Below are 20,186 nucleotides of genomic sequence, written 5' to 3'. Positions count from 1 at the left end.
GGCAGTCATCAGTGAAATAGGCAAGCACTCCACCTAGGACCCATTAGTCACTGTCGGAAGGGACTGGCACCAGGGACAAAGTGCAAGGGACTTGTCATAGCATCCTTTGTGGACATGGAAAATGGAAGGCAACCTGGGGCTTAACCCAGGGGAACCAGTGAGAAAAATGGTAATTGCATTTGATAGAGCACTGAAGCCGACAGGTACAGGTGGCACAGGAGGTACAGGTGGCATCATCCTGGCCACATACAGTGGTCTTCAAAGCCTGGTGTGTGACTTTTTAAACAGTAAGAAATAGAATGAGAGCTACAGTACTAGACTATCAACGTGCATTTAATATATTTACATACATGGCACAACTATATTTTTCACAGTTGCACACATATCCACAGACATGTACCAAATGGACTAGAGGAGTGGTTAGGGATGGAGGAGAAGGGTTGGTGGGCATGAGGATGAAATTTGGGGGAAATGACGACTATATTAACATAAAATAAGACAAAGGTCTTACATAGACTACTAGTAAACTTTGCATAATCAACCCTCTTCACTTTATGTCCAAACAAACGTGGTTTTTATTAAGTGGCTCGGCTAGATTTATCTGAAATGAATCTAGTTGTTGTGTTCACCCGTCCAATTGCAAAGACAAAATGGAATTCTCTGTGAGTAATGGTTAAAGCTTTGACATCTCTTTACATCCAGAAGACTTCGAACAGCACCTAAGATACATCAGGCAGCAAAGGAATGCTGGGAAGAGTGAATAAAACAAAACGTATTTATGTTCCGACAGAACTTCTCTTCCTTCACATCTCAAGGTTGACAGAACCCTGGGAATGACAAAAGGAAAGACTGAGAACTTACTAGGAGATGACTATGTTTCTAAGAGAGAAGGAGGAAAGAAAAGGGATGTTGCAGCTGGTTTTCCAACCTTCAAGAAGATTGGTTTACTCTTTGGAGGGAGATAAGATTTTAGTGAAACCATCACACAACCACCTACCAAGGCACATAATAAAGTACAAAACTGAGAAGCACTTTGGGCTTTTGGAACGCTATAGAATTTGAAAGACGACGACTCTTGCTCTGCTATGTGATTTCCAGGGTAAGGTACATGGTATGTCATCAATATAATTGATACTGTGTGACATCAAGGTCACAGGCCAAATCCCAGACCTAATTGCAAATTTAAGGGGAAATTACCTTTCCAAAATGACATATGGCATGTCAAAGCTAATGGATCCCAGAGTCTGGCCCGGCTGAGTTCAAATTCCCAACTGCAAATGTGTGCACAGTGATCCTGATTTCCCTTCCTACCCTGTTCTGTATCTACATGGTGAGAATGTGCCATTTGAGTATTTTATGCATTTTAAAGCAATGAGGCGTGTGATAGTGGCAGATGATTAGGTTCAAGCAGCATGTCAGAATCTTTGTTTTAAATTCTACTAAGTCGTTGGTGTCTATTTAATCTCTTCACAGTCCATTCATTCCATAGCGGGGGGACTTTCTAATTTGCTGTGATGTCCCTGAGTTGTTTGTTTTTAGCAATAAAACTTCTTGTGGTATCTTTTAAGAGTCTTATTCTCGGCGCTTCTGTTTTGACATACAGTCAGTTCAAAAAGATAGATGGAGAAGATGAACTCTGAAGCTGAGAGGGTTTGAGATTTAGGTTTGCCTCTGGTAGATAAAGAACTCAAAGAGTGAGTTTTTTCAGAATTCTCAATTCAGTTCCTCCGTTCACCTTCAGTTCTGTGGTACTGAATTTTTAGTACAAAATTCCTCATTTCTGTATGTTTGAGCTATTGGTGTCCAGAAAACCACCGATCACTGACTAAGCAAGAAAAGCTGTTAGATCTTAACATGAAAGTCTCAGCACCTCCTCAGATGCTGCCTGGGGACACAAGATTGGCTTTGTGATTTATTGTAAACAGCAGGTGAGTACTCCCAAGTTAGGAGTAGGGCCTCCAGGGGCAGGAGGAAATGGGGAGCTGTAGATCAAAGGTGTGAAGTCGCAGTTATGAAGGATGACCAAGTCTAGGGATCTCCCGGACAGCAGTTAATAGAGTGGAGTACACTGGAAATTTGCCCAGAGAGTGGAGTTTAGGTACTCTTACTACAACAACGAGAAAGAAAGAAAAGCAGAGAAAGAGAGAGAGAAAAAAAAATAAATAGATGAGAGAAAGAAAAGTAATTGAAGTTGCCTATTGGTATCCCAGTGGGATTGGTTCCAGAACACCCCCATCCCACCCTGCAGATACCAAAATCTGGGGAGGGATGCTCAAGTCTATTATATAAAATGGCTTAGTACCTGCCCAGCACCTAGGCACATACTCTTATGCACTTTAAGTTTTCTCTAGATGAGTTAGAATGCCTAATATGGTACAGGTGTGATGTAAATAATTGTTATATTGTCTTGTTGAGAGAATAATGACAAGACAGAAAGTCTCTACGTGTTCAGTACAGATGCATTTATTTTTCCTCCTGAGTATTTTCAATCGGTGGTTGGTTGAATGGGAGTATGTAGAAACTGTGGATATGGAGGGCTAACTGTATCTGAGATGGTGGGGATGTTAACTTGCTTAACTGTAGTAATCACTTCACTGTGTGTATGTATATCAAGGTAAGTAGATCAAAACATCACGCTGGACATTAAATATGTACAATTCAAAAAAAGAACTAGGGCTGATGAAAGAACCGGACAGCATACCTGGTAGAAGGTCCCTCCTCAAACCCTCAGGATCCCTCAGCATTAGAATTGTTAGCCCTCCACCCATTTACCTACTCTCCAATCAGGATCGTCAGCTACAGCTTCTAGATAAGACTCTCTGAAAGCCATCAGCAAGCGGATCAACCAGGAGAGTTCAGCCAGAGTCTTTCAGACAGAAAAGTCCAGATCGGCAATCTTGCTTTCTCTCCAGTGTGTCACGCATTGTGAAGCCAGAGTGGTCTTTTCAAACAGTGACTGGGACCCTGTCACCCTCTTCAACCACACCTCTGTTTAGATTCCATCAACACTTTCCCAAGTGCTTGGCCTACAGATAAAGCCCCACGGTGGCTCATGAGGCCTGGAGGAGTCTGGACCCTGCCTATCTCCCCAGTCTCCTTTCACACCCTACAGTTTCTGCTGTGGCCACACTGGCTTTGTGCACATGATGTTCCTTCCCACCACGGGGCCTTCGAGCATTGTTCTCTCTGCCTGGAATGCTTCCCAGTTTCCACTGCCTCCAACCCATCCTTCAGTTCTCAAGTCAAGATCACTTCCTCCAGAAAGCCCTCCATGATTCTCTGGTTAGATTAAATCCAGCGATGGGATGACAGCACCTTACACCTTCCTCTGGAAGCCTTGCCAGTTGTCATTCTCATTTGCCAAGGGATGGTTTGGTGGTCTGGTTTTCCCACTAGATGGTAACCACTGAGAGGGCAGAGGCCATGTCCATATTCCAAAATTGTGTCCTTAGTATTCAGAATAGTAAGAACGTGGAGGATATTTAATAATTGCATGAAAGGGTAAATGAAAAAAAGGAATAAGAAAACCAGGGCTAAACCCCCATCACACAAATGTGACGGCAGACTTGGGGTGGAGGTGGGAAAGCTGCGTCTATTCTGACAGAGAATCGATCTCAAGATCATGGATCTAAGAATACAGCTTTAGAGAGTAGAGTGACAACGGTTTCCTGCACACACCTGCTGAGTTAGAGAGTGCACGCGCACTCTGCTGACAGTAACGACATGGGTTACTTCCTGAGACCTCCTGCCTGCTGGGTGAGGGGTTATTTCTCTCACAGGTTATTTCTATAGGTTAAGTGCACAGATTTGAAGTCACACTGATCGAGATGGTTTGAATCTTAAAGGTCCCTCAAAGGCCCATGTTTTGAAGGATTGATGATCAGTTGGTGGCACTATTGGGAGGTGGTGGAGCTTTTAGAAGCTGGGGACTTAAGAGAAGGAAGTTAGATTGTGTGTGTGTGGGGGAGGTCCCTTAAAGGGGTGTTGGGCCTGGCCCCTCTCTCTCCCTCTGTGCTTCCAGAAAGGCATATGTGGACAGGCCTCCCCTGCCTCATGCTGGGATGATGCACTGTGCCTCTACAGGCCCACGCGTGGCCACAGGGCCCTACTGACCAGGGACTGAAACCATAAGCAAAATAAGTCTTTCCTTCTTTTAAGTAGAACATCTCAAGTCTATTGTCACAGTGACAGAAATCTGACTAACAAGCCAGTCACCGGGGTGCGTGCCTGTGATCCTAGCAGTTTGGGAGACTGAGGCAGGAGGATCGCAAGTTCAAAGCCAGACTCGGCAACTTAGACCCTAAGCAACTTAGCAAGACCCTGTCTCAAAATAAAATATTTTTTAAAAAGGGATGGTGATCTGGCGCAGTGGTTAAGTGCCCCCCGGGTTCAATCCCCAATAACAAACAAAAAAAAAGGTAAAAGAAAAGGAAATCTAATACACTGCATTAGAAGCTTGGTTTCCCCCCCCATACTTAACTCTGTCTTTAAACAAATTCCCAAAGGACCTATGCATCTGTTTCCTATGTGTAAAATGGAGTGATACTAGCACTGACTTCAGACTGTTCATTGTGAAGCTTAATTGAGCCCATACCTGCATAGCTCAGTAGTTGGCATACTGAAAACAGTAGAGCTCTTTTTATCATCCCCATTTCAAACATCAGAAAACTGGGGTTCAAACATTTTGATAAATTTGGTCAAGTCCCACAGCTATTAAATGGCTGTCAGAACTCAAATCAAGGCATGTCTGGCTCCCAAGTCTTGTCTCTTTTGATTCTATTTGGTTCAGAATCAGGGTGGCCTTGAGCTGTCAGGCTGAAGGTCTTTGGTATTTGCAGAGACCGGGACAGCTGAGGGTTGAGAGCAGGTAACAGAGCAGGTGAGCAGGCCAATTGCTGTACAGAGTGCTGACAGAGGTGCCCAACAGAGACTAAGCTTCAGGGACCACAGGAGAGTAGGCACTAAGTGCAGGGAGCAAGGAACTCCATCAAAACTCCCAGTGCAATGGCACACCAGGACCGATTTTTCCTAGGTAACTCTAACTAGTCCCCATTAGCAACCTTACCCCAGCCCTCCCTGCCTCCTACTCTCCCCAACCTCTGGTAACCTCTATTCTACTCTCAACTTCTGTGAGATCAACTTTTTAAATTCCACACGTCAGAGGGATCGTGTGGCATTCACATCTCTGGGCCTGACTTATTCACTTACATAATGATCTCCAGTTCCATCCATGTTGTTGCAAATGACAGGATTTCATCCTTTCCTAGCCAAATAGTATTTCATGGTGTCTATATACCAATATTTTAAATCCATTCATTTGTTGATGGGCACTTAGGTTGTTTCCATTTCTTGCCAATAGCGAATAGAGCACAGTAAAACTGGGAGTATAGATGCTTCTTCAATATGACGATTTCGTTCATTCCTTTTGAATATATACTGAGTTCTGATTCTCTATTGCACATTAGGATGACTATAGATAAAAGATAAAAATCTCTTATAGACTGGAAACAAGATTCTAATTCTTATTTATATTTCCTGCAGGGAAAATTCACTCCAAGTGCAAAAAAGCTAGAAAGAAAAAGGTTGAATATTTTCATTCAAACATGAAAATGATAAGAGGAGATAAACTTACTCTGATTTGCATATTATGCAATGTGTACATGTATCAAAACATCACATGGTGTCCAATAAATATGTATGGTTTTTATGTGCCAATTAAAAGAAAAAAACAAAGGGATGAGAGGTGGGAGGGAAAGGGAGAGAGAAGGGAAACTGCATGGAAATGGAAGGAGACCCTCAGGGTTATACAAAATTACATACAAGAGGAAGTGAGGGGAAAGGGAAAAATAATACAAGGGGGAGGAATGAATTACAGTAGAGGGGGTAGAGAGAGAAGAGGGGAGGGGAGGGAGGGGAGGGGGGATAGTAGAGGATAGGAAAGGCAGCAGAATACAACAGACACGAGTATGGAAATATGTAAATCAATGGGTCACTGATGTGATTCCGCAATCTGTATACGGGGTAAAAATGGGAGTTCATAACCCACTTGAATCAAAGTGTGAAATATGATCTGTCAAGAACTATGTAATGTTTTGAACAACCAACAATAAAAATTTAAAAAAAAAGAAAAAAACAAACTCACAGTGTCTGCAAATAGTGTACAAAGTTAGTGTGGAGAAAGGACGAGGGTTGGTGATGGATAGAGGTCCTCAGATCAAGCCTGGGATGTCGTAAAAGCCTGCATGGTTTGGGGCCTGCAGACAAGGGTATGTGGGACCAGTCAAGGAGACAGGAATGTAGGGCCTGGAGCAGACCAGTCCTCATGAGGGCTGATGAGGTCATCTCCTGAGACTTCAAATTAGGAGGTCAGAGCAGTAGGATAAATGTAATCCTGACCACCAACACTGAAGCTAGGTATGCATTTTCCCTTAGAAATATGACTCTCTACAGTGTGGGGGTTTATACTGCAGTGTTTAAAGTACTGCATTAGAGTCCATTGTGGATCTCCCAGCACATATCCAACTTTTGCATTTTGTTCTTTCTTTCTTTTTTTTTTTTTTTTTTGCATTTTGTTCTTTCCTTCCAGAAGAATAGATGTACTTGTCAAATCTGGATCCCAATTTTGGGTTCAGAGAATATGGTCCCTGTAATTCAGGTCTACAGTGAATTGAATCAGCTCTTATGGACTGGGAATGAGAATCTAATTCCTATTTCTGTTTCCTGTGGGAAAATTCTTTCCAAGTCCACAAAGAACTTTTGGAATGGAAACCATTCAGAGATTGGGCACTGCCTACACAGTGGAAAAATCTATTGGCTAGTATTAAGTTCAACTATGATGACATGGTGCACTCTCTTGACATGAGTCTCCTTTCTCTTAATCCACAAGAGATAGCATTGTTAAAAAAAACCACCCAGCAGTAGTTAGTGAAAGCTGTGGCTTGACAAGGAACCCAGGGTCCTGTCAATAACCTATGAATCAAAGGGAAGGAGTTCACCATTTCTAATTGAAAGGTCCTCGTGGAACATACCAAAGTTAAAGGGGGTCATTTTGCCGTAATGGTATTTGCCAGTCCACAGGCCAGTGGATCCTCCAGGACTATGAGAGTCTCTCTCGTCTGTGGTTCAGAAGGACCTCACTTGAACCTTGCTCTCTGGGCCTGCTTGCTGCTTGGCTTCTGCCTTCTTTTCTGGGGGAAGGAGGAGCAACTTCCTTTTGATTACGTGTCACATTTTTACATCTCCAATTGTTTTGTCTGCATGTAAACAGAACTCTTTTCTTTTTCCTTCTCCCCCTCCATCTCCCCGGGGTTACCCATTGCCTCAGTTCCTGCAATTCACATTCACTGCTGTAGCACCCCAAACCATGGGTAGCCAGAGCCACAAAATCTTAAATGTCCTGTTTCCATGTCCCCCATTCTGCTGGTTTGTTTTTGTTCATTTTTCTCAGTTGACATGGAGATTTGTTTAACTTTTGCATAAATAGTATCAGAACAAGAATAAAGAAACAAAACAAAAAGCCTATAAATTTTATTGCTCCTAGAAGCACCTATTTTCTTTCTTCATTCCTTTGTTCCATGTCCAGTTGAAGCTATCCTTTGCCACTGATTTACTGAATCTTCATTTGGCTGTCTTGACACTCACTGATGGAACATCAGGCATAAACTATATTCCGGCACACAAAACAGATCACTCTTTTCCTACAACGAGTTGGGTCTGTTCATAAGCAGCATGGACATTATATTTCACTCAACTTCAATGAGGAAAGGTAAAGAAATGATTTCTAGTTGGTCATATTCCCTGTCTATGAATTAGTCAAGTAGGTAGCCTTCTTCTTTGTTAGTTCCTTAAGAAAAAGTTCCATAGGATGTTTCTATTTAGGACAGAATGGAAACAGTTTGATTGAACATCTTCAAACTGGTTTCCTAGTTCTGAGCCACAAAGTTAAAAAAAAAAAAATCCAATTTCTAGCATACTTTGAATCCCAGTTTTCCACCTCAATTATCTATACACTATAATTTATTTATATACTGCATTTGTCACAGTTTTTCAATGAAGAAAACATGTAAAAATGCTCTGTTTTGTTTGTTTTACTCAAAGATATTTAAGAACTATCCAATAAGAATGTACACCAATGGTGCTAATTGTCTCAATGAATTTCAAAGTCCTTTTGTTTACGAGTGGGAAAACATGTTTCCATATGAGCGGAAAATGGTCAGTTCAATTAGGCAGCATTTTTTTTTTTTTTTTTAGGCAGCACATTTTTAAGTTACTGATAAGCACAGAAGGTCTTACAACATATTCTTCCACATTATTTTCTAGTTTTTTTTATGTATTCTTTTCCTAGTCTAAATTATTTTTAGTCCCAAGTCTTCTACAGAAATTCTTACTTCTTTAGAAATTTCTCTTCTACAGGGAGAGAAACATCAATAAAAATAGATAGCTAAGCAGCAAATGAATTTGAGGGCAAATTCACCCAAAACTGGTCCATGAAACATTACTGTCCTTATGCCTGGTGCAGAAGGAAGAGCACCTCCTACCCAGGCCCTCTTTGGCACTTGATTTGAAGTCGGAGTGAAAAACTTTCATTTCATTTTAACTCCAGCTGACAATCTTCATGTTTCTTTGAACTAAATGCATAACTTACAAAGCTGGACAAGCAATGTTCTCTTTAACTTGTCCAGTTCTATAAAGTAGAAATGATGTCAGCATCATGGCTAATCTAATCAGCAAGCACAGCTGGTGGTACCAGGCTACTGTGTGGTCATTAGAAACAGGAGAGCATTTAGCAGTTCTACTTAGCTCTTCAGTTTATTTAAACTCTTGGCAACTATGGAAAGATTTCCCCCATTTATTAACATTTGCTTTATTTTTAGTTTTACTATTGCAAGATTCTGAATTGCTCAGGCTTATTCATTTATGAATTCATTCATTGTTTCAGTCAACAAGAATTAATTGGGCCCTTGCTACAAATGCTAAGCAGAGATCCAGCCAATACAGGGACAAAAGAGTGTAAAATAAGCACAAGGTCTGTAATTTTATGGCACTTATATTTTATTGATATCACCAGTTCCTAAATGCTACCATTTATATAGATGCAGCAGTAGCTGCTCCTGCCATCATACCAAAATCACATGTGTGAGAAGAGATCCCACCCCACCCCACCCCACCAAGAGATGCCTTCCTCAGCTACCACTCAAACTCATAAGGATAAATTACATATGGCACCTCCTGTCTCAAGTTTCTAACATGTGTCAAAAATTCATACAGGTGAATCTGACTGGTAGAGTGCTAAGTCATCTGCCTGAGCCCTACTTGATAAAGAAGCTGGGCTTCTATTTTGGGGCAGTGGAATTCATAAGTTTGGAAACTTAAAAAAAGACATAAATAGCCAACAAATACATAAAAAAGTGTTCAACATTTCTAGCAATCAGGTAAATGCAAATCAAAACTACTTATCTCACACTGTATTTAATCCTCCACACTTTTTAGGATAAAATGCACATAAAATTCACAATCTTAACCACTTTTGTGTGCAACAGAATGTTAAGTACATTCAGCTAGAATGGCAATTAATAAGAACACAGACAATAACAAATGCTGATGAGGATATGGGAAAAAAAGATATACTCAAACATGGCTGGTGGGACTGCAGACTAGCATAACCACTCTGGAAAGTAGTAAGAAAAACAAAAACAAAAACAAAAAAACCTAGGAATGGAACCACCTTATGACCCAGCCATCCCACTGTTGGGTATTTATCCAAAAGAACTAAAATCAGCATACTATAGTAGTACATTCACCTCAATGTTTATAGCAGCACAATTCATGATAGTCAAATTATGGAATCAGCCCAGATGCCTTGCAATAGATGAATGGATTCAGAAATTGAGATACACATACACATGGAGTTTTACTCAGTCATAAGAAAGAATGAAATTATGGCATTTTCTGGTAAATGAATGAAAATGGAGAACTCCATGCTAATTGAAATAAACCAGAGTTGGAAAACCAAAGGTCAAATGTTTTCTGTTATATGTGGAAACTAGAGCAAATTAAGAAGGAGGGGAGAAATAAGAAGAGGTCAGATACATAAAGATATAGGGAAGATCAGTAGAGCAGAAGGAGATCGTGAGGGAGAGAGGAGGAATGGGGAAAAGGAGAAAATTAGGAATGGATTTTTAAAAATCATGCTGGGTACATGTATAAACTTAACAATAATGCCATAATAAAATATAAGTATATACGCAACAGGTTCATCATGTGATTTTAAAATTCATTAATAAATACACTTTAAAAATATAGAAGGGAGGGCAAAAAGTAGAAGCAGAACTTGACAAATATCCACTACAGTCCACTCCTTGGCCTTCCAACATCAACACAGAATAGGTCCTTCTTATCCAGTGATATATTCCAAGACCTCAGTAGATGCCTGAAACCACAAATAGTACTAAACTTGCTTTTTATTTCTCCTATACATACATAGCTACGATGAAGTTTAATTTATAAATCTGGTATAATAAGATATTGACAATAATTAGTACTATTGATTTAAAACACTTTACTATAATAAAATTCATGTGAATATGGTCTTGCTCTCAAAATATCTCCTTACACTCTACTCACCCTTCTTATGATGATGTCAGATGATACAAATGACTACTTGATGTGTGTGATGAAGTGAAAGACACAGCACTGTGATGAAACATTAGGCTATGACATCAGTGTTATTTGGACACACAACATCGTGGTACTGCAACAGTGGACGTGATAACTGAGATGGCGACTGAGTGACTAACAGGTAGGTAGCACATACAGAGTGGATGCACTGGGAAAAGGGATGCTTCATGTCTTGGGCAGAATGGAGAAGGATCGTGTGATTTCGACACATTACTTAGAATGGCACACAACTTTAAACTGACGAGTTGTTTGTTCCCAGAAGTTACCATTTATTATTTTCTGATTACAAGTAATCACAGGAACAGAAAGTGAAACTTTGGATGTGGGGTGCTATGGTTTGGATAAGGTGTGTTTTCCCCAAGGACCGTGGTTAGGAGCTTGGTCCCCTTTGTTCAGTGGGAGCTGATGAAACCTTGAACAGGTAGGGCCTAGTTCTAGGCTGGGGGAGGCAGGGTGTCTGCCCCCAAAGGGAGAAAAATCGTTCTCATAGGACTCCTTGGTAGTTCTCCTGACGAGTTGTTAGAAAAGCCTGCTCCTGGCCCCACCCAGCTCTCTGGCTTCCCATGTTGAGATGGGACCACTTGTTCCCTCCCACCCTCCCACCATTGCCATCTGCCATGACAGGATACAACCAAGTCCTCAAGAGAAGAGAGCCAAGGCCAGGCCTGTGCCCTGGAACCTCCAAAACCGAAAGCTGAATAAGCCTCTTTATAAAGTTGGCCTGTGTCAGGCATTTCATTTTAGTAATGAGAAATGGTCGAATATGAGGAGGGCACATTTCTATACTTAAACCTAACAGCATAACCTCCTCTAGAAAAATGGCAAAAAAAAAAAAAAAGTTTCACCATGGTCTTAGAAAAACCTGACATCATAAAAATATCAATGGTCCTTAAATCTACAGATTCAGGGAGACAAGAACTAATGGGTTCAATGTTAGACAGTCCAGTTTGAAATGCTAAAGGGAAATGTAAATCCGGAGCTCAGGAGTTGCTGTGGTTGGGACAAATGGGTGGAGGATCCTTCGTACACTAGGTTTAGCCTTCCTTGAGAGGGTCCAGAATTCAACCCTGGATGACGCTTGATGGAACAGTAAAACAAAAGGGGCCCAAAACAGACACTGAGGAAGAGTCATCAGAAATTAAAAGAACTGGGAGAAAAGTGATGCCAAGGGACGAGAGCTTCCCAGAGCATGACGGGAGCAGAGCACTAGGACTGGGAAAGAAAAGTGTCTCCAGTTTGGCCAGCAATCACTGGTGATGTTCCAGAACACAAGTTCAACTGAATCATGGGAAAAGGACGTAGAATCCAGGGGGCTGGGATGCACAAGTAGGAGAGGAAGTTGGGAAGGCAACAAATCTAACAACCACATCCTGAAATTCCTCTCTAAGGGAAAGAGTGAAGGAATTGACTTAGCCCATTTTTTATTGCTATAACACAATATTGCAGACTGGGTAAATTATAAATAAAAGAGGTTTATTTTGTCTCACAGTTTTGTCCAAGATTTAGGGGCCGCATTTGGCAATGACCTTGTTTTTGGCAGAGTCCCAAGGTAACACAAGGCATTGCATGGCAGGGAACACGTGAGGCCTACCCAAACTGGTTTTTAAAGCAGACCCACTTGAGTAACCCATGTACCCATTAACACACTAATTGCATGAATGGATTCATGCACTTATGTATAAACTTAACTATAATGCCCTAATAAAATATAAGTATATATGCAACAGGTTCATCATGCGATTTTTAAATTCATTAATAAATACACTTTAAAAAAATTAGAAGGGCAAAAAGTAGAAGCAGAAATTGACAAATATCCACTACAGTCCACTCCTTGGCCTACTAACATCCACATAGAATAGGTCCCGCTTATCCAGTGATATGTTCCAAGCCCTAAGCACCTCTTAAAGGTCCAGACTCTTAATTCTCATTATGAGGATCAACTTTCAATTTGAGATTCAGAGGGTAAAAATCATGTTCAAACCTTACCAGGGATAGGCAGAAGTTGCAACAGAAGCCCTAGTAGAACTGGGCAACTGATGTCCAGCCCCCAAGATAAATACACACTGTAGAGATCAGCGCACCTAGGATCCAACTGAACATTAGTCATCAACGTGCCCCGTTCATATATGCACTTGGTTTTTCATTTACCTTTCTGCAAAGGCTCCATCGAGTTTATCCGGGCATGCAAATTGTAAAGACAGTTTCAATGTAGTTTTGCAAATGGGTACTTCATAAATGAGAGACAACATTTTGGGCAATGCTTTGGGGGTTTTAGTCATTCTAGATGTATTGGTTTAGTTTGGGTTAGTTACAGCCTTTTCCTATGATTCCAAGAAGGCATTTTCTCTGTGATAGAGAACAACTTTTTTTTTCCTCACACATTTTTGTTCTCAATTTTATACTTTCTTCAATAAACTCTCCTTAGTATCCTCGATTGGCCATATGCACTTCTTTTATTTTCTATAAACATTGAGAAGAGGGCACATGAATTGAATTCTTGATATAGAAAGTACTTGTTACATTCTCAATTACCACAAAATCAGCAATAACCTGTGATGACTAGCTTCCAATCCTCATTTCATTAAGTCCTAAGGCTACTAGAACACCCAGGGTCAGCTGTCCAAAAGTGCCCATGGAGAGAATCCTCTAACTCCAAAATTCCTTAAAATCTTGCAATGTTAAAAAGTTTTTATTAACATACAAACAGAGTTTTCAGGCATACAAACAGAAAGCAAAGTGAGTAACAATGCCAAGAATCACCTCCTTGCTATCACACAGAGAACAACAACAACAAAAAAATTAGCATCAACAATCCAAAAAAAGAGTCTTAAATCTGACCTGACACAGCGCAGGGTAACCTGTTCACACAGTAAGACACCACACAATCAGCTGCAGATCTCCGAGGGCTGAGTCAGATCAGGCTTTCCAACTCCGAGTGCCAGTTTTATTAGATCCACCTCCGAGAAGCGATTGCGTATATGGGGCAAAGCACTTCATTTCGAAACCTTGGCCTCCCCATCCAGACATACTGGACATCAGCTCCACCTCACGGGTTTCTTTGAGGATTAAATTCAATGACACAGATAGAGGCTCTCTCTCCAATGCCTTGCTCCAATAATGGAGGCGTCCTCTTCTTCCTCTTAGGTTCCATTCACTGGAGTGCACCACAGCAGGCTGAGCTCCAGCTAGCTTCTGCATCAGTCCACCCAGCATGTGGCTGCCTGCCCTTTAACCTGGCTGCCCTGCATTCCAATCTTCCCAGTAGGAATTCCAGGCTTGGGAATCTACTGAGATGCTGGCCTCCCTTCTATAGAGGAACGATAGCCCAGGTTCAAGCCATTTAGGACTGGACTTAATCATGAGTTTTCTGAGTATTTTTTCATTTCCTTATTGTACTAATAATCATCTCTGAACCATAAAAATACTAGTCAGTTTTTTTTGCCAGAGAAACAGAACCAGTAGGTGGTAGATTGGTAGGCAGGTGTAAGGCATGGGCTCACATGATTATGGGGGCTGACACATTCCGGAGACCTGCAGGTGAGCTGGCCAGCTGGACTCCAGGGGAGTTCTGGTTTGATTCCAGGCTCAGTCTGAAGGTCTGAAAATCAGGAGAAAGATAGTGTTGCTCTGGGTAGGTTAAGATCCAAGAAAAGCGGATATTTCAGTTTAAGTCCGAAGGCGAGAAAAAACTCAAGGTCCCAGCTTAAAAGATGAGTCAGTCAGCTTTTCTTCATTTTTGTGACCAAAATACCTGGCAAGAACAACTCAGAGGAGGAAAAGTTTATATTGATTCTAAGTTTCAGAGGTTCCGTCCAGGGTGGACCGTGTCCATTGCTCTGGGCCCAGTGGTGGGAGGGCACAGCAGAGAAGCACTGCTCTGCCCATGGCAATCAGGAAGCAGAGAGTAGGGGGGCAGGCTGGGGCTGCAGGGAAGAGACCCCTTCCAGGGCAGGCCAGTGACCCACCTCCTCCAGCCACGCCCCACCTGCCCACACTTAGCACCCACGCACACCACTCAAACTAGGACGGACTGACTAGGTCACAGCTCTCCCAGTCCAGTCATTTCACCTCTGAATATCCATGCTTTAACACAGAGCTTTGTGGGCAGCCCTCCCATCCAAACCATAACAAAGGTCATCAGACAGGAATATTTTCTCTCACAGGAGGATCTGGGGTGAGGTGGGGTGTTGACCTTTTTGTTCTCTTCAGGCCTTTGATGGATGGGAGGGGGTCCATTCACATTAGAGAGGACAATCTGCTTTGTTTGTTTACTGGATCAAAAATGTGAATGTCATCCAAAACATTCTCACAAAAACACACAGAATAAGCTAAGTGCTGTGATGCATGATAACTATAACCCCAGCACTCAGGAGTCTGAGGAGAGAGGATCACTGGAGGGCAGACTTTCAAGATCAACCTGGGCCACAGAGCAAGACTCCAACTCAAATTTTTTTTTTTTAAAGAAACACATAGAGTAATGTCTGACTAAATATCCAGATACCTCATAGACCAGTCAAGTTGACACATAAAATCTAACCATCACAGGGCTCAGGGGGTAGAGTGATTGCCTTACATGCACAAGGCCCTGGGTTCAATCCCAAGCACCACCCAAATAAATAACTTTAACCATCACAATAAACCAATAGTCCCAAGGCTCAGACCTAGGCTCACCAGGTCTGAGTCCCATTGGTTCAGGGCAGATATGTGGCCAAACACTAGCAAAACAGCCTCTCCCCGAGTCCTGTGTGGGGTGCATGTTTTTGTTATCCAATGCCATGAGCCTTGCTAATGCTTTACATTCCATGCTGTTTTGAGTGGTCATTTGAGTTCTAAGTGCTTCACTGAGGTAAGACTTGCTCAAAGGTAAGGCTGAGATTCAGAGTTACCGGGGACTGTATTCCCAAAGCTCCATAATTCCTTTCTAGAACCTGTTACGTAAGGAGGCTCATCCCCCTCAGGGCACACTCTGCCTCTCACCCGGTACCCCATATCTACCCCATATGCAGAGCACCCTTGCTCTGAAGCTCAGCATGCTGAGGGATTTCAGAGGTCGCCATAGGCTGAACAGATAGCTCTTGGTTGCTGAATTACTGCCTCAAACATTTCCTTCCCTGCACAGTTACCATTAATATAATTTATGTACCATGATCAGACACCCCCCTGATGAGTACTGCTAGGAGCCACTGCAAAAGTATTACATTCATATGGAAATTGGGCTCCTACTGTTCACTCAGGCCCATTTGGGGACTCAAGTTACAAGACTCCCGGAGAGTTCCCATTGGTTGGGGAAGGATGGTAGGAGGGTGTTCCGGGGGAAGTGGAGCCCTCCGTGTCCGGTAGGGACACACGTGTGTGTGGACCGGCTTGTTAGGGGGACGCACACGGCCCCTCACAAAATAAAACTTTGTTTCAGTTCCATCTGGCTTGTGTTTTTGTGCTCAGCCGGGTTGCAGGATCGCAAGCCGGCGTGCACTGACAGCGACCCGCGAAAGCGCCCAGCAGGAAGGCGGCAGGTGAAAACAGCATCGGGCAGGAGCGGAGCCAAGGCTCACGCGGCCCCCGCCGTCCAGCCTGCAGCAGAGTACAGCATCCTAATAAAATTATAAAATGTTAGAAATCATATAATACACCTGGGAGGTGTGATCCGACTGTGGTAGGACTTGTGAGAGCCTGAGTAGGCTGTTCTTTAAATTGCTCTAGTGTGGATCTGGAATGCCTCCCCAGGCCGAGGCTGGCATGAGGGAGGTGGTGAAAACTCCAAGAGGTGGGGCCTGCTGGGAGACTGTAGGTCATTCCCCCAGTGACCCGAAATGACCTTGAAAAGAGACTTGGAATCCTGATCTCTTCCTTTCTCTCTCCTTCTGTCTCCGATTTTGGCCATGATGTGAGCAGCTTTGCTCCATCATCAAATGGCCCTCCCACCCCCACTATGACGTGCTGCCTTGCCATGGGCCTAAAATTCACAGAGTCATTCATGGACGGAAACCTCTAGAACTGTAAGCCAAATAAACCTTCTTTCCTATAAGTTGATTATCTCAGGTATTTTGTTATAGAAACAAAAAGTTGACTAACCCAAGATATTCCCATTTCAGTTTTGCTTCTCTATGCTCTATAATACAGCATCAGAACACTATCCTATTGCCAAGTATGTTCTGGGTACCTGTTAATCTTCTTTACTCGGCTGTGACCTTCAGATGCAAGGACTTTTTTTGTTTGTTTTCTCTACAGCATTTCACACAGTGCCTGGTATGAAGTAGATTGTCAATATCATTGAATGAGTAGGTGGATGGATGAAAGGATTCTCCTGGTGATTCTGGCCTTTCTGAATCTCCAACCAGAGTACAGTTTCAGTTCCTTCTGCAGGTTTTGCTCTGTGGTTCAGTATGGTATACAGGGTTAAGAATATGCAGCTGGGCTTTGTATGAAGATACCTTATAAATTTCTCTTCCCTGACATAAATGATGACAAAAGAGTTATTTGAGATCAGCAGAAGGGGATCTTTACATCTTCATTTTTGTAAATAAACTTTCATTTTAGAATAAAAATACATATTTTATATATAGAGAGAGCTCCTACTTATCCCCTACCCAATTTCCCCTGTCATTAATATCTTTCATTACTATGGATGCATGGGTCACATCCATGAACCTGAGATGGACACATTACTATTAATTGAATCACAGATGTAGCCAGTGGACTTTCCATGTTTTTCATGACAATTTTGGGAAGTACTACTTAAGTTCTTCACAGAATTTCATTCAATTTGGGTTTGTGTGATGTTTTTCTCATAATTAGGTTGGGATTGGGATTTTTGAAAAAATAACCCAGGGATTAAAATGTTCTCCTTGACTTTGTCAGGGGATCTGTGATGGCCTACGACAACGTCAGTGATGTTAACTTTCATCAAAGATGAAGGTGGTGTCTGCCCATGTGTCAGTAATTTCCCACTGTTACAACAAAGGATCACAGACTGGGTGACTTAACACCAATGTAAATTTATTGCTCACAGTTCTTTTTTTATTTTTTATTGGTTATTTTAACTTATACATGACAATAGACACATGACACAATTATAAAAGCATGGAATATAATTTTTTCTAATTCAGTCCCCAGTATTTCCTCTTCCCCTCCCTTCTTCCCACCTCCTCTTCCCTTCTCTCTACTCTACTGCTCTTTCTGCTATTTACTTATAGTTTTTCTTTTTTTTAATTGTGTCTTGTGGATGTACATGACGGTGAGACTCACTGTGGTATACACATATATGGACATAGGAAAGTTAGGTCAGATTCAGTCCATTGACTTTCCCTATCGCGTCCCTCTCCCTTCTCTTCATTCCATTTGTCTAATCCTCTGATCTTCTTCTTTTTTTTTTTAATCTTCCCCTTGTTTTGGATTCGCTTCCACATATTGACCTTTGACTTTTGGAGAGTGTGCTATTTCACTTAGCATGATAGTCTTCGGTTTCATCCATCCACCAGCAAATGTCATAAAATCATTCTTCTTTATGGTTGAGTATTACTCCATTGTGTATATATGCTAGAATTTCTTTATCCACTCATCTTTTGATGGGTAGGTTGGTTGAATAGCTTAGTTATTGTGAATTGTGCTGTTAGTGACTGCGTCACTGTAGTATGCTGATTTAAAATCCTATGGATATGTACCGAAGACTGGGATAACTGGGTCAAATGGTGGTTCCATTCCTAGTTTTTTGGGAATCTCCATACTGCTTTCCAGAGTTGTTGCACCAAATTGCAGTCCCACCAGCAATTTTTGAGTGTACCCTTTTCCCCACATTCTTGCCAACATTTATTATTACTTGTACTTGATAATTGTCATGAAATCTCAGTATGGTTTAATTTGCATTTATTCAATGACTAGAGATATTGAATACTTTTTCATATATTTGTTGACTACTTGTATTTCTTCTTTTGAGAAGTGTCTGTTTAGTTCCTTTGCCCACTTATTGATTGGGTTATTTTGTTGTTGTTGTTGTTAAATTTTTTGGGTTATTTGTATATCCTGGAAATTAATGCTGTATCTGAGGTGCAGGTGGCAAAGATTTTCTCCCTTTCTGTAGGCTCTCTGTTCATGTTCTTGATTATCTCCTTTGCTGTCAAGAAGCTTTTAAATTTATTATTGCTCACAGTTCTGGAGACTTTGAAGTCCAAGATCAAGGTGCCAGCAGATCTGATGTCTGCTGAGCACTCACTTCCTTGTTCACAGATGATTATCTTCTCACTTCTCTTCTCAGTGAGTTGTCTGGCAAGGGAGTTGTTGAGGTTCCGTCTATTTATTTATTTAAAAAAATTTTTTTAGTTGTAGGTAAACAGACAATATCTTTATTTATGTTTTATGTGGTGCTGAGGATAGAACCCAGTGCCTCACCCATTTGAGGCAAGCGTTTTGCCACTGAGCTACAGCCCCTGCCCTGGCGTCTTAAGAGGACACAAATCCTGCTGATGAGGGCCCCACCCTCATATCCTCACTTTTGTGGTCAGGATTTCAACTTGTGAATTTGGGGGAGATGTAAACATTCAATTTATTGCAGCTGGGTTTCTCCACTGTGAGGTGACTATTTTTTCCCCTTAATTGTCATCAATTTGAATGTAATTCAGTCACTAAATCATAAGGTATGGGCTTGATAGAACCACAAGACTCTAGCCATTTCCAATAGTTTTTTGTTGTATATTATTATGCTGAGGCTCTGTGAGCCTTGCAACTCTTTCAATTATCTATGATGGGAGAGCTAATTTTAGGAAAGCATCTGGAAGTAGAACAGCCTGAAGAGGCTGAGCAATAGGTGCAGTGGACATTAACAAGAGAACGTGCTGGAAGGGCCTGAGGTCATGATCAGAGTAGGGTGACTGAGGGGATCACTGTGGGGCATAGCAGTTCTCGGGCACAGAAAGCTCCAGGTGTAGTCATCAGAGAGTTTGGAGCTCACACAGATGGGAGAGGAGTCAGGCAGACCACTGAGACCCGAGGTTGTTGAAGACGTCACCCTGTGAGCTTCCCAGAGCTGGGTGCCCAGATCTTTGAACATGAAGTAGGTAATGAGGACACAGATTCAAGAGGATGCAGATTCAGGACGGCAACCCAGGGGAGAAGGTTGCTTCATAATCAGATGCTATGCACAGTAGAAAGCAGGTTTTTGTTTTGTTTTTTATAAAGAGTGAAACAAAAGCATGAGGAAAGCTGACCCCTCTTCCTGACCCCAAGCTGCAGAGGATATGGGAGAAGGAGTTGCCCTCCCTGCAGCGGCTTCAGGGAAGCTGTGTCCTTGGGTGACAGCCAGAGTTCAGTTCAGGCGAGGAGGTGGAAGAACACTCGGTGGTGATGAGGAAAATCTGTTTTTCCTGTGTCAAGGATTCCAGAGGGTGAGGCAGAATTGTTTGGGAGGGAAGGAAGCTGAGGTGCTCAGGAGAGGGGAGAAGGAACCTGGATGGATGTGGGGTCCCGGAGGAGTTTCTGCATTAAGAAACTCTAATGTGCCAAAGGTCACAGTGAAG

General features: G+C 42.0%; 1 protein-coding gene across 6 annotated transcripts in view; it reads right to left on the bottom strand.

Annotated features, from left to right (window-relative positions):
• Nucleotides 1–20,186, bottom strand: part of Spata13 (spermatogenesis associated 13) — a 331,833-nt gene that overhangs the window by 239,126 nt on the left and 72,521 nt on the right. Inside the window, exon 1 of one of the 6 annotated variants that reach the window (XM_078015683.1) lies at nucleotides 13,516–13,537. The exons of the other annotated variants lie outside the window; for them this stretch is intronic. The gene's annotated coding sequence lies outside the window, so the exon portion shown is untranslated. Of the gene's footprint in view, nucleotides 1–13,515; nucleotides 13,538–20,186 lie in introns of those variants that run through there. 6 annotated transcript variants of the gene reach the window in all.

The sequence above is a fragment of the Ictidomys tridecemlineatus genome, chromosome 6, assembly GCF_052094955.1.
Source record: "Ictidomys tridecemlineatus isolate mIctTri1 chromosome 6, mIctTri1.hap1, whole genome shotgun sequence".
Classification (NCBI taxonomy): Eukaryota; Metazoa; Chordata; class Mammalia; order Rodentia; family Sciuridae; genus Ictidomys; species Ictidomys tridecemlineatus.
This window is presented reverse-complemented; position numbering and strand designations above follow the sequence as displayed.